The sequence below is a fragment of the Mesoplodon bidens genome, assembly GCF_964165515.1.
Source record: "Mesoplodon bidens genome assembly, chromosome: 10".
In the NCBI taxonomy this organism is placed as follows: domain Eukaryota; kingdom Metazoa; phylum Chordata; class Mammalia; order Artiodactyla; family Ziphiidae; genus Mesoplodon; species Mesoplodon bidens.
Window position 1 is genome coordinate 74192804 of NC_138172.1, and position 13849 is coordinate 74206652.

A 13849-nucleotide genomic window follows, 5' to 3' on the forward strand; every position below is an offset into this window, starting at 1 on the left:
AGAAAGACTCAGAGAGGTAGATTCAAACTAAGTTTTGAATAACGGATGGAATTTCAGTACATGTAGGAGAGAAAGAAGAGCATTTCAGATAAAATGGTCACCTGAACCAGGGCAGATGCTGGGAAAGTGTGCATTGTGTTTGGGGGCTAGGAGAGTAGCAGTTTGGCTAGAATAGTGTGCAGAGGAATAGTGGGAAGTAACTTTAGCCCCACTGTATGTTCTAGGTTTAAATATAATTCTTTGTTTTCCACTTTAGATTGCTCTCCCATAGGAATAACCCGGTGTCCAAAGTAAGCATGCTTTCTTGGAAAACTGAAGTAAGTTTCAAGAAAAAGGGAATAAGCACACTTTCCCTGGTATGCCTGATCCTGTTGCAGGTTTTGCCATCATGTGACCAACATATTGGAAAGGGTGATAAGTTCATTTCAAAAACTGTTCATGGACCACAGTGCGATACCACCTCGCACCTGTTAGAATGGCTATCATCAAAGAGACAAGAGATGGCAAGTGCTGGCAGGGATATGGACAAAAGGGAACCCTTGTGCACTGTTGGTGGGAATGTAAATTGATGCAGCCACTATGGAAAACAGTATGGAGGGTCCTCAAAAAATTAAAAATAGAGCTACCACATGATCCAGTAACCCCACTTCTATATGTATATTTGAAGGAAATGAAATCACTATCTTGAAGAGATATCTGCACCCTCATATTCATTGCAGCATTATTCACAATAGCCAAGATATGTGAACAACCTAAATGTCTGTGTTGGATGAATGGATAAAGAAATTGTTATATATAAATACAAATATATAGATAGTTGGTTATACACATACGTACAGTGGAGTAGTATTCAACCATAAAAAAGAAGGAAATCCTGCTATTTGTGACTAAATGGTTGAAACATAAGCTAAGTGAAATAAGTTTGACAAAAATAGACAAATACTGTATGATCTCATTTATATGTGGAATCTAAAAATGTTGAACTTGTAGAAGCAGAGTACATTGGTGGTTGCCAGGGACTGGGGGGTGGGGGAAATGGGGAGATGTTGGTCAAAGGGTACAAACTTTCAGTTATAAGATGAATAAGTTCTGGGGATCTAATGTATAACATGGTGACTATAGATACCAATACTATATTGTATACCTGGAATTTCTTGAGAGAGTAGATTTTAAATGTACTCACTACACCAAAAAAAAAAAATAACTATATGAGGTGATGGATGTGTTTGTGGTAATCATTTCACAATATAGATATATATCAAATCATCAGATTGTACACCTTAAACTTACACAATCTTATTTGTCAATTTTATCTCAATAAAACTGGCGGGCATGTTCATTGAGTTCCTGTCATGTGCCAGGCACTATTCTGAGGTTCGTCAGTGAACAGACAAACCTCTGCCCTGGTGGAGCTGACATCCTAATGTAAATATGAGTAAATACAGTAAAGAGGGGAAGGGAGAAATAAATTATTTGAGGGGAAGTAGTGGAAAGGGACTGGTACTGAAGGTGGTTGAGAGTGATGAATCCTCAAATAAAGTTTCACCTACAGCATTTCCTTTAGTCAGATTACCAAGAAGCTACCCTTCCCCTGAGTTTGGAAAGTTGGCAGCCTAGATTTGGGTCTCTGAGCTGACCAGAGGCCATTGTTTGCTGGTCCCATCTGCCTGCAGTTGGGGACAGTTTCCCCAGTTTGCCTGAAATGTGCCCAAGTGTGTGCTGTAACATGGGGGGAAAAGAGTGACCAACCTCAGGGGGTCAGGGAGAAAACCCCATAGTAACCCCAGATTCCTGGTGAATCAGAATCTCTGGAGGGGGCAGGGGAGACAGATTTCCATGTTTTTAATAACTAACTCCAGTCCATATTATTATTATTATTATTACTATTATTATTATTAGTTTAGTTTAGTTTAGTTATTTGCCGTGTCACGCAGCTTGCAGAATCTTAGTTCCCCAACCAGGGATCGAACCCATGCCCTTGGCAGTGAAAGCGTGGAGTCCTAACAGTGGACCACCAGGGAATTCCCCAGTCCATATGATTTTGAAGCAAATCCCAGACATCGTATTACTTCATTCATACCTATTTCAGTATGGGATCTCTAAAAGATATGAGTTATTTTTTAAAATGTAACCCAAGTTTCATTGTTACACCTTAAAAAATTTTTTAACAGAATGTAATTGCAAATTTTCAATACTGATGGATTTTGGGAAATTATAAATTTCTTTTTCAGGATTAAACTAGAATTATGTGAGTTTTTAAGGCAAGGTCTTTGGGAACACAATATTTGCATAAAATGCAGCTGACCTACATTTATTTATTTATTTATTTATTTATTTATTTATTTAGAATAGCAAATAGTTTATTAGCAAGTACATGGTTTTAGTGACAATAATAAATTCACTTGAACAGAAGACAATAATCAAATCAAAAGAATAAATTCTTGCCAATCAGAAAATCTGTGGCCATTAGGGCTGTCATGTAGAAATCCAAAATCATTGAGTCCAGATCTTAAAGAAGATACGTCCTCTTATTAGTCCATATGGAACAGGTCCACAGTACCTGGAATCTGTAGAATTCTATAGATTATCACCTTCTAACCAAACGTGACCCATTGGCACATAACTGTGCTTTTAAATAAACCTGATGGACTATTGATAAGAATTTTGTCTCCTTCCAAACCAATTACTCTTTTACAAATATTTGATTTTGGATCACTCGGGCTTTTTGCAATCACAGTGTCACCTCTTTGGATACCATAAAAATGTCGACTAAAATTTTCTGCAAGGACGATATCTGAATTTTGAATTTTAGGCTCTATTGATGGTTCAGAACACATGACAACACCACCAAAGTATTCAAAAACACAACAAGTTATACAGCCAGACTGAATAGTATAACCAACAAGCCAAAAGGTTTTTCCTGGAACACCACGAAGCATGGTTCTATGTAGACTCTGCCACCATTGGCCATATGTCTTTTCAACAATACATTCCATTTTTAGGGTAGTTGCAGGGCTTCCAGAAAAAAACATCTAAAGCATGTCTCAAAACATATATAGGTGATCCATGGTTTCAAGATTCCTCGAACCCCAAAGAACCCTGGAAGGCTCTCGCCCAGCACTCAGGTGGCTCTTTCTCCACAGCTGCCCTACATCTAAACCCTGGATATTTATTAAGTATTTATTATACCTGTTTATGTGCTATTTGCTGGGGATATGAAGATGAATATGACAAGATTCCTGCTTTTGATGATAGCACTGTAATATGTTTTTTACTGTAAGAAGGTAGTCTGTTAGTAACATTTAGATTTGAAGTCAGTCTTTTAGTGCACTATACTTGAGCCATAACTTAACACCCAGAGTTCTTTACCACCACTAGCTGTGCAGTGGGAGATAGTAGGCAGTTAAGAGCATCCTCCCATGCTGCAGGGCTTTGTTACTTCCAGAGTTTGGTATCTCTTGAGCCACCTCAAAGACTTTTGAGACCCAACCCACAGTCTCTTTTGATGCCATCCTTTGTTTAGACCTACTCTACCCAGCCTGGCACAGCATTGGCAGTTGAGATTAAAGGAGGATAAAGAGAGACCTGGAAATGTTTCCCTAGGACCATCTTTGCATCAGTCAGACAACGCATACGCAGGTCTTCTGTCAGTAGATTGCCATTAGATCTCAAGATTTTGAGAGGGTTTTAGCAAACATGTTAAGCAGAAATTTTATCAGCCCTGAAAATTTTCAGCACGTGTATTTCTGGCTGGTTTTAAAATCTGTTGATGTTTCTCCAACTTGAGAATTCAGACCACCCAAGATTACTTCTGCAGACCCCAGTTTGAGAAACACCGATCTGTGTATGATTAATGGTTCTATAGTCAGTAAACTTAGGATCATTATCACTATGTTGGAATTTATCTTAAAGAAGTTTGATATATTTATCAAACAATATTTATCACTATTCTCTTGCTTGCTAAAATAATCATGAATGTCTTGCTTTCTATGGATCCTTGTGTTTCCATTTTCAGTTTGACCACCATTAAAGGTCATTCCTTTACAGCACACAACAAATCACTGAGTTCTGGAGTTGGATAAGTTAAATAATGTTCAAACTTTTTTCTCCCAGTGAAGAGTTCTATCACTGAGTTAAAGGGGAGAAGTGGAGCATTACAGTGCCTCTACCACCAGCCTTTAGGCCTCCAAGACAGCTCCTGGACCCCTCGGAGAATCCTAGGTCCCCAGGGATCAAAGTTTTTAAATCACTGATGTGGCTATTAATTTCATTTAAAGATGAGAAAACAGGCCCTGAGAGATTGGAATTTGTCAGTAATCACAAGCCTAGTCAATGTCAGTATCCAGAACAAGCCCTTTCCAAATTCAGTGTCCCCCCCGCCCCAACCTGTACATGTCCCCAGCCCCTGTAAAGCCTGGCCAGACTTCTCCCTGACCCCCCAAGGTTGGTCACTCTTTCCCCCCATGTTATAGTGCATTGTTTAGCCAGCTGGATTGCTTAATATATTAGGTTTATTTCTATTCTACCTCATTCCAAGTTGGAATTAAAGCAGCTTTAAGGCCTGGAATTTTTTTTTTTTTTGATTCCTACGTTTTTCTCCTAATAATGTTTCTTAGTTTTTTCCACCTTTCTTCCTTGCTGTTAGTATGCTCTAGCTAGTTACAAGAAGAATGAAGGTCTTGGTTGAATAACAAAGGAAAAACTCAGAGCCCATCATGTTGAGTTTGACAGCGTCTTTTTATTACAAATGGGCATAATTGTGAAAATATAGTAGTGTTTTCTCCTAGTAAAATGTCATATTATTTCACAAAAAAAAAATGACCAGTGACTTCACCTGAAAAAGCTTGGGAACCCCCGCCAAAAGCTCTAGCACTTCTTACCTTGCGTTGTGATGAATTGTTGCATCTCTCCCCCAAAAGAAAGGGAGTTCCTTACAATCAGGAACTGTGCCAGGAAGTTTGACACAGCCTTGTAATTACAAAATTTAACAGTCCAGGGACTTTGCTGGTGGTCCAGTGGTTAAGACTCTGTGCTTGCACTGCAGGGGGCACAAGTTCGATCCCTGGTTGGTGAACTAAGATTCCGTGTGCTGCACAGTGCAGCCAAAAAATAATAAAAATAAAATTTAACAGTCCATTACAATGACAATATAGTAAAAGGAATAAGATGAAAATACTTTATATCCTAGGTGACATAAACAGTTACTTGCCCTGGGTAAGTGACTGTTTTATGGTGTAAATTTTGATCATGACACTTATCAGAATACTGTTCACTTAAACATAATAATCTACTTCTTGGCCTTGCTTTTACAGTCCTACAAAAATGTTAAGGGTATTTACATTTATTATTGCATTTTATGTCATACTCATTTGATATTCCCAGTCCTTAACAGAGGACCTGGCACATAGTGGGTGCTAAATGTTGGTTAAATGCTTATTCTTTTCACCCACTGAACAAGTTCATTAAAGGTAGTAATTAAAGAAGCGGCTTTCCCCATTCCCTAAGCTATTCTTCAGGGTAGAAAACAGAAGGAGGCAGGGGATAAAACTACAATTTACTGTCCTCCCTTTCTCCTTTCCTCTTTTGAGGATGCTCTGATTCTATAATTCATGCTAATGAACTCATATAAGCTGTTCTTACCTCCTAAAGTGATTTCTTCCAAAACCTTAAAAATCGCTATAGGACCAAGATGCAATGACAGGGACTGGATTGCCTTCCTGCATAAAACAGTTAAAAATTAGATAAAATATATTAAACAATGGTTTTTAGACATTGAATATCAGGCAGCACAGGACAGGGATTCATGAGAAATAGAAAACAGATAAGGTAAGCCCTGTAACTGCCCCAGCTTCTGTCTGGGGAGTTTTCAGGCCATAGCACAGGGAAGGGGAACCCAGATGGACTCTGGTAATCTTCCTGAGTTGAGCTGATGCAGCTGGGGGGTAAAAGTGGCTAAAACTCATTGGACAGAGCACCAGAGGAGAGAGCTACATGGAGATAAAACCCTGGAGAGCTGCAGAGAGTCTCCCTTGAGTTTTCAGCTGGTACCTGATCGGTACATGTGTGTGGGGAAACTACCCAAGTCCTGGGAAAGAATCAACCCAAAGGATTAGAGGAAATAACACTTGGAGCTCACACAGGGCAGAGGAGAGTTTGTGTTCCCACCTGCAAGACTGCAAAAATCATTGTAATTCATGAGACAGCAAGTGAAGTACTCAGAAGGGTATTGCCTCACTATAGGGCAAAATTAGCCCTAGACTAAAGATGGACAAAGCTTAAAAACAGACCTCAAGAGAATCAAACCATTTACATGTAACTTAATTGTGTCCTAGACAAAGTTCAAAAATATCTATAGGAATACAAAAATATCCAGTACTCAATAATGTAAAATTAGCAATGTCTGGAATCCAATAAGAAAGTACCAGGCAGGGCTTCCCTGGTGGTGCAGTGGTTGAGAGTCCGCCTGCCGATGCAGGGGATGTGGGTTCGTGCCCCGGTCCGGAACGATCCCACATGCCGCGGAGCGGCTGGGCCCATGAGCCATGGCTGCTGAGCCTGCGTGTCCGGAGCCTGTGCTCCACAACAGGAGAGGCCACAACAGTGAGAAGCCTGCGTACCGCAAAAAAAAAAAAAAAAAAAAGTACCAGGCATACAAAGAAGGAGAAAAATACCACCCACTATGAGGAGGAAAAACATCAATCAGTAGAAAAAGACCCAGAAATGATATAAATGATAGAATTAGTAGAGAAGGACATTAAAAAACTGTCACTATTCTGCATAATTTCAAGAAGGTAGAGGAAAGATTGAGCATATTGAATAAAGAAATGGAAGATATTTAAAAAACCCAACTTCTAGAGATGAAAACTACAATGTTTGAAAATAAAAAATACATTGGATGCAATTAACAAACAGATTAGACACTGCAGAAGAAAAAATTAGTGTGCTTGAAGACATAGCAATAGAAACTATCCTAAATGAAAGCCAGAGAGATAAAAGGACACTTAAAAATTTTTTTTAAAAAGAGCACCAGTGAGCTGTGGAACCACTTCAAGCAGCATAATCATAGGTAGTTGGAGTCCCTGAAGGAGGGGTAGGGACACAAAATATATGAAGGAATGGCTGAAATTGTTCTAAATTGGAGGAAAACTATAAACCTACAGATCCTAGAAGTTTAATGAACCCCAAGCACAAGAAGCATGAAGAAAATGACGCCAAGGCATATCAGAATCAGATTGCTTAAAACCAGTGATAAAGAGAAAAATCTTTAAAACATTGGGGTGGGTGTGGGGTGAGGAGGGGAGACCTATCATGTACAAAAGGACAAAAGTAAGAATGACAGCAGAATTCTATTTGGAAATAATGCAAGCAAGAAACAGTGTAGCAATATCTTTAAAGATCCAAAAGAGAAGAAAAATACTCAATCTAGAACTATATGTCCAGTGAAATACATTTCAAAAATGAAGGCAGAATAAGCACTTTTTTTAAAGACATACAAAAACTGAAAGAATTCATCACCAGATCTGTACTACAAAAATATTAAAAGGAATCCTCCAGGGGCTTCCCTCGTGGTACAGTGGTTAAGAATCCACCTGCCAATGCAGGGGACAAGGGTTTGAGCCCTGATCTGGGAAGATCCCACATGCCACGGAGCAGCTAAACCCGTGCACCACAACTACTGAGCCTGTGTTCTAGAGCCTGCAAGGCACAACTACTGAGCCCGCATGCCACAACTACTGAAGCCCGCATGCCTAGAGCCCATGTTCTGCAACAAAGAGAAGCTACTGCAATGAGAAGCCCGCGCACCACAACGAAGGGTAACCCCCGCTTGCCGCAACTAGAGAAAGCCCGCACACAGCAACAAAGACCCAACCCAGCCAAAAATAAATAAATAAATAAATAAATAAATTTTTATTGTTAAAAACCTTTATTTTACTATTCAAAGGATATTATAACTATTTAATGAAACCTTTTCCTTGTTGTCATTCTAGTATGGAAACATTGTCACAGAAGGAAATTAAATCATAGTTATAAGAAGAATAAGATCTTTGGCATTAAGAAAACTTGTATTCATTCTTCACAACCCATCTTAGATATCATTTTATGAGTTTCTTTTCTGCTCCTTCCATGGGGATTCTTGCCAATTTCTGTGCTGCTTCCAAGTCTATACCCATTGCTATTATTGCATGCACTACTCTATACTGTAATTATTTTTTTAACTTTTTATTTTATATTGGAGTATAGTAGATTAACAATGTTGTGATAGTTTCAGGTGTACAGCAAAGTGATTCAGTTATACATACACATGTATCTATTCTTTTTCAAATTCTTTTCCCGTTTAGGTTGTTACATAATACTGAGCAGAGTTTCCCTGTGCTATACAGTAGGTCCTTGTTGATTATCCATTTTAAAAACAGCAGTGTGTACGTGTAAATCCCAGACTCCCTAACTATCCCCCCCCCACCCCCCATAACCATGAGTTCCTTCTCTGAAGTCTGTGAATCTGCTTCAGTTTTGTAAGTAACTTCTTCTTTTTTTTTTTTTTTTTTTTCGGAGTTCTTTTTTTTTTTTTTTTTTTGCTTTATAACAAATTTAATCAGTTATACATATACATATGTTCCCATATCCCCTCCCTTTTGCGTCTCCCTCCCACCCTCCCTATCCCACCCCTCCAGGCGGTCACAAAGCACCGAGCTGATCTCCCTGTGCTATGCGGCTGCTTCCCACTAGCTATCTACCTTACGTTTGGTACTGTATATATGTCCATGCCGCTCTTTCACTTTGTCACAGCTTACCCTTCCCCCTCCCCATATCCTCCAGTCCATTCTCTAGTAGGTCTGTGTCTGTATTCCTGTCTTACCCTTATGTTCTTCATGACATTTTTTTTTCTTAAATTCCATATATATGTGTCAGCATAGAGTATTTGTCTTTCTCTTTCTGACTTACTTCACTCTGTATGACAGACTCTAGGTCCATCCACCTCATTACAAATAGCTCAATTTCATTTCTTTTTATGGCTGAGTAATATTCCATTGTATATATGTGCCACATCTTCTTTACCCATTCATCCGATGATGGACACTTAGGTTGTTTCCATCTCCGGGCTATTGTAAATAGGGCTGCTATGAACATTTTGGTACATGTCTCTTTTTGAATTATGGTTTTCTCAGGGTATATGCCCAGTAGTGGGATTGCTGGGTCATATGGTAATTCTATTTTTAATGTTTTAAGGAACCTCCATACTGTTCTCCATAGTGGCTGTATCCATTTACATTCCCACCAACAGTGAAGGAGGGTTCCCTTTTCTCCACACCCTCTCCAGCATTTGTTGTTTGTAGATTTTCTGATGATGCCCATTCTAACTGGTGTGAGGTGATACCTCATTGTAGTTTTGATTTGCATTTCTCTAATAATTAGTGACGTTTAGCAGCTTTTCATGTGCTTCTTGGCCATCTGTATGTCTTCTTTGGAGAAATGTCTATTTAGGTCTTCTGCCCATTTTTGGATTGGGTTGTTTGTTTCTTTAATATTAAGCTGCATGAGCTGTTTATATATTTTGGAGATTAATCCTTTGTCCATTGATTCGTTTGCAAGTATTTTCTCCCATTCTGAGGGTTGTCTTTTCATCTTGTTTATGGTTTCCTTTGCTGTGCAAAAGCTTTGAAGTTTCATTATGTCCCATGTGTTTATTTTTGTCTTTATTTCCATTTCTCTAGGAGGTGGGTCAAAAAGGATCTTGCTGTGATTTATGTCATAGAGTGTTCTGCCTATGTTTTCCTCTAAGAGTTTGATAGTGTCTGGCCTTACATTTAGGTCTTTAATCCATTTTGAGCTTATTTTTGTGTATGGTGTTAGGGAGTGATCTAATCTCATACTTTTACATGTCCCTATCCAGTTTTCCCAGCACCACTTATTGAAGAGACTGTCCTTTCTCCACTGTACATTCCTGCCTCCTTTATCAAAGATAAGGTGACCATATGTCCGTGGGTTTATCTCTGGGCTTTCTATCCTGTTCCATTGATCTATCTTTCTGTTTTTGTGCCAGTACCATACTGTCTTGATTACTGTAGCTTTGTAGTATAGTCTGAAGTCAGGGAGCCTGATTCCTCCAGCTCCATTTTTCGTTCTCAAGATTGCTTTGGCTATTCGGGGTCTTTTGTGTTTCCATACAAATTGCGAAATTTTTTGCTCTAGTTCTGTAAAAAATGCCATTCGTAGTTTGATAGGGATTGCATTGAATCTGTAGATTGCTTTGGGTAGTAGAGTCATTTTCACAATGTTGATTCTTCCAATCCAAGAACATGGTACATCTCTCCATCTATTTGTATCATCTTTAATTTCTTTCATCAGTGCCTTATAATTTTCTGCATACAGGTCTTTTGTCTCCTTAGGTAGGTTTATTCCTAGATATTTTATTCTTTTTGTTGCAGTGGTAAATGGGAGTGTTTCCTTGATTTCACTTTCAGATTTTTCATCATTAGTATATAGGAATGCCAGAGATTTCTGTGCATTAATTTTGTATCCTGCAACTTTACCAAATTCATTGATTAGCTCTAGTAGTTTTCTGGTAGCATCTTTAGGATTCTCTATGTATAGTATCATGTCATCTGCAAACAGTGACAGCTTTACTTCTTCTTTTCCGATTTGGATTCCTTTTATTTCCTTTTCTTCTCTGATTGCTGTGGCTAAAACTTCCAAAACTATGTTGAATAAGAGTGGTGAGAGTGGGCAGCCTTGTCTTGTTCCTGATCTTGGTGGAAATGGTTTCAGTTTTTCACCATTGAGGACGATGCTGGCTGTGGGTTTGTCATATATGGCCTTTATTATGTTGAGGAAAGTTCCCTCTATGCCTACTTTCTGCAGGGTTTTTATCATAAGTGGGTGTTGAATTTTGTCGAAAGCTTTCTCTGCATCTATTGAGATGATCATATGGTTTTTCTCCTTCAATTTGTTAATATGGTGTATCACGTTGATTGATTTGCATATATTGAAGAATCCTTGCATTCCTGGAATAAACCCCACTTGATCATGGTGTATGATCCTTTTAATGTGCTGTTGGATTCTGTTTGCTAGTATTTTGTTGAGGATTTTTGCATCTATGTTCATCAGTGATATAGGCCTGTAGTTTTCTTTCTTTGTGACATCCTTGTCTGGTTTTGGTATCAAGGTGATGGTGGCCTCGTAGAATGAGTTTGGGAGTGTTCCTCCCTCTGCTATATTTTGGAAGAGTTTGAGAAGGATAGGTGTTAGCTCTTCTCTAAATGCTTGATAGAATTCACCTGTGAAGCCATCTGGTCCTGGGCTTTTGTTTGTTGGAAGATTTTTTATCACAGTTTCAATTTCAGTGCTTGTGATTGGTCTGTTCATATTTTCTATTTCTTCCTGAGTCAGTCTTGGCAGGTTGTGCATTTCTAAGAATTTGTCCATTTCTTCCAGGTTGTCCATTTTATTGGCATAGAGTTGCTTGTAGTAATCTCTCATGATCTTTTGTATTTCTGCAGTGTCAGTTGTTACTTCTCCTTTTTCATTTCTAATTCTATTGATTTGAGTCTTCTCCCTTTTTTTCTTGATGAGTCTGGCTAATGGTTTATCAATTTTGTTTATCTTCTCAAAGAACCAGCTTTTAGTTTTATTGATCTTAGCTATCATTTCCTTCATTTCTTTTTCATTTATTTCTGATCTGATTTTTATTTATTTTAAAAATAAATAAATAAATAAATAAATATTTTTTTAAAAAGAAATCCTTCATGATACCAGATGAAAACTGTATTTACTCAAAGGAATGAACAGCACTGGAACTGGTAAATATGTGGGTAAAAATAAAAGTGACTACAGCTCATTATATACTTCAATAGCTCAGGCACAGATCACATGAGAACACTGCAACCATTCCACAGCTCATGATTGCTTAAATAAAGTTTCCCAATGATCCCTGTGCTAGCCTCAGCACCTTTTAGAGGTAAATTTGTTTGTAAATAATTGGGAAATTATGGCATATACTGATGCTATACCAAATTAATGCAAATAAAGCAAATGTCAGTAATTTTTTGTATGTAGGTAAGATAGCCTATTATATTGACTCTTGGTGATCTTTTAAAGTTTTAGCTTCCTAGTCATTTTCGCTATGTAATGTTTTTGGAAGAAGAAAAAGAACAGAGAGGCATATAAGGAAGAGAAGAGAATCATTTGTTAGCAGTTACATACCAAATTTCATTTTGTGAAGTGTTTGAAATCCTGTGTATGACTTTAAAAGTTTTCTTCTGCTATGTTGTATCTTAAATCAGTAGAATTGATTTGCTTAGCTAGCTTTCCTGAAATAGCTGTTCTTGAAACCAATACATTTCTTGATATGAGAGCTCAGACTGTTCCCACTGTATGAAAAAAATTTTAAATAGCTTGTCATCTTCCTTTTTATCTCTGTCTTAGAGGTCTTTAAAATCTTTCTGTGATCTTAATGAAAATCAACTGTCTGGAAGATATTTCTTACAGTTAGCTGATGTAGATTATTCTTGAGGCCACTAGGCTGCTTGAAAATTTCCCAGGTATTTGATCTCTGGTATGCTTACCTAGAGTGAGACTGACTTGAGATTCTTGTGTTTCATGGGTCTCCCCCATCCTCTTTGTTTTATTAATTGTATTTGGTGTGGGGGGCACCGTGTGGCTTGCAGGACCTTAGTTCCCCAACCAGCAATCAAACCCTGGGCCCCAGGCCGTGAAAACCCAGAATCCTAACCACTGGACTGCCAGGAAATTCCCATATTAATTGTATTTATTTTTAAAAATAGGCCTTACATGTATGTGGCATAATATTCAAGAGGTACAAAAGGACATATAGGGCTTCCCTGGTGGCGCAGTGGTTGAGAGTCCGCCTGCCAATGCAGGGGACGCAGGTTCGTGCCCCGGTCTGGGAAGATCCCACATGTCGCGGAGCGGCTGGGCCCGTGAGCCATGGCCGCTGAGCCTGCGCGTCCGGAGCCTGTGCTCCGCAGCGGGAGAGACCACAGCAGTGAGAGGCCTGCATACTGCAAAAAAAAAAAAAAAGGACATATAAGTGAAGTGTATACCTTCCTCTGTGTTTCCAGCCACCCAGATTCCCTCACAGAAGCAGCTGGTGTTGCTGGTTATTTGTGCCTCATTTCAGGGTCTGGATATTTACAAACACATGTATATATTCTCCCTCCACCCAGCACTTGGGAGCATAAATCATGATTCATCCACACTGGAATATTACACAGCCATTAAAAATAATGAGAGAGACAGTTCTGCAGCCTATGGAATGAAAACCACATTCACAGAAAGATAGACAAAATGAAAAGGCAGAGTACTATATACCAGATGAAGGAAAAAGATAAAACCCCAGAAAAACAACTAACTGAAGTGGAGATAGGCAGCCTTCCAGAAAAAGAATTCAGAATAATGACAGTGAAGATGATGCAGGACCTCAAAAGAATGGAGGCAAAGATTGAGAAGTGCCATAAATGTTTAACAAAGACCTTGAAGAATTAAAGAACAAACACCTAGAAGAATTAAAGAACAAACAAACAGAGATGAACAATACAATAACTGAAATGAAAAATACACTAGAAGGAAGCAATAGCAGAATAACTGAGGCAGAAGAGTGGATAGGTGACGTGGAAGACAGAATGGTGGAATTCACTGCTGCAGAACAGAATAAAGAAAAAAAGAATGAAAAGAAATGAAGACAGCCTAAGAGACCTCTGGGACAACATTAAACACAACAACATTTGCTTTATAGGGGTCCCAGAAGGAGAAGAGAGAGAGAAAGGACCCAAGAAAATATTTGAAGAGATTATAGTCAAAGACGTCCCTAACATGGGAAAGTAAATAGCCA

General features: G+C 38.6%; 1 protein-coding gene and 1 pseudogene across 3 annotated transcripts in view; one reads left to right on the plus strand and one right to left on the minus strand.

Moving 5' to 3' along the window:
- The window catches only part of BICRAL (BICRA like chromatin remodeling complex associated protein), an 86938-nt gene that overhangs the window by 29351 nt on the left and 43738 nt on the right, over positions 1-13849 (plus strand). The window contains exon 2 of one of the 2 annotated variants that reach the window (XM_081245346.1): positions 257-317. The exons of the other annotated variant lie outside the window; for it this stretch is intronic. The gene's annotated coding sequence lies outside the window, so the exon portion shown is untranslated. The remainder of the gene's footprint in view (positions 1-256; positions 318-13849) is intronic. 2 annotated transcript variants of the gene reach the window in all.
- LOC308623913 (mitochondrial inner membrane protease subunit 1-like) lies at positions 2346-2963 on the minus strand (annotated as a pseudogene). Its single transcript has one exon. The product of its transcript is annotated as a mitochondrial inner membrane protease subunit 1-like (transcript).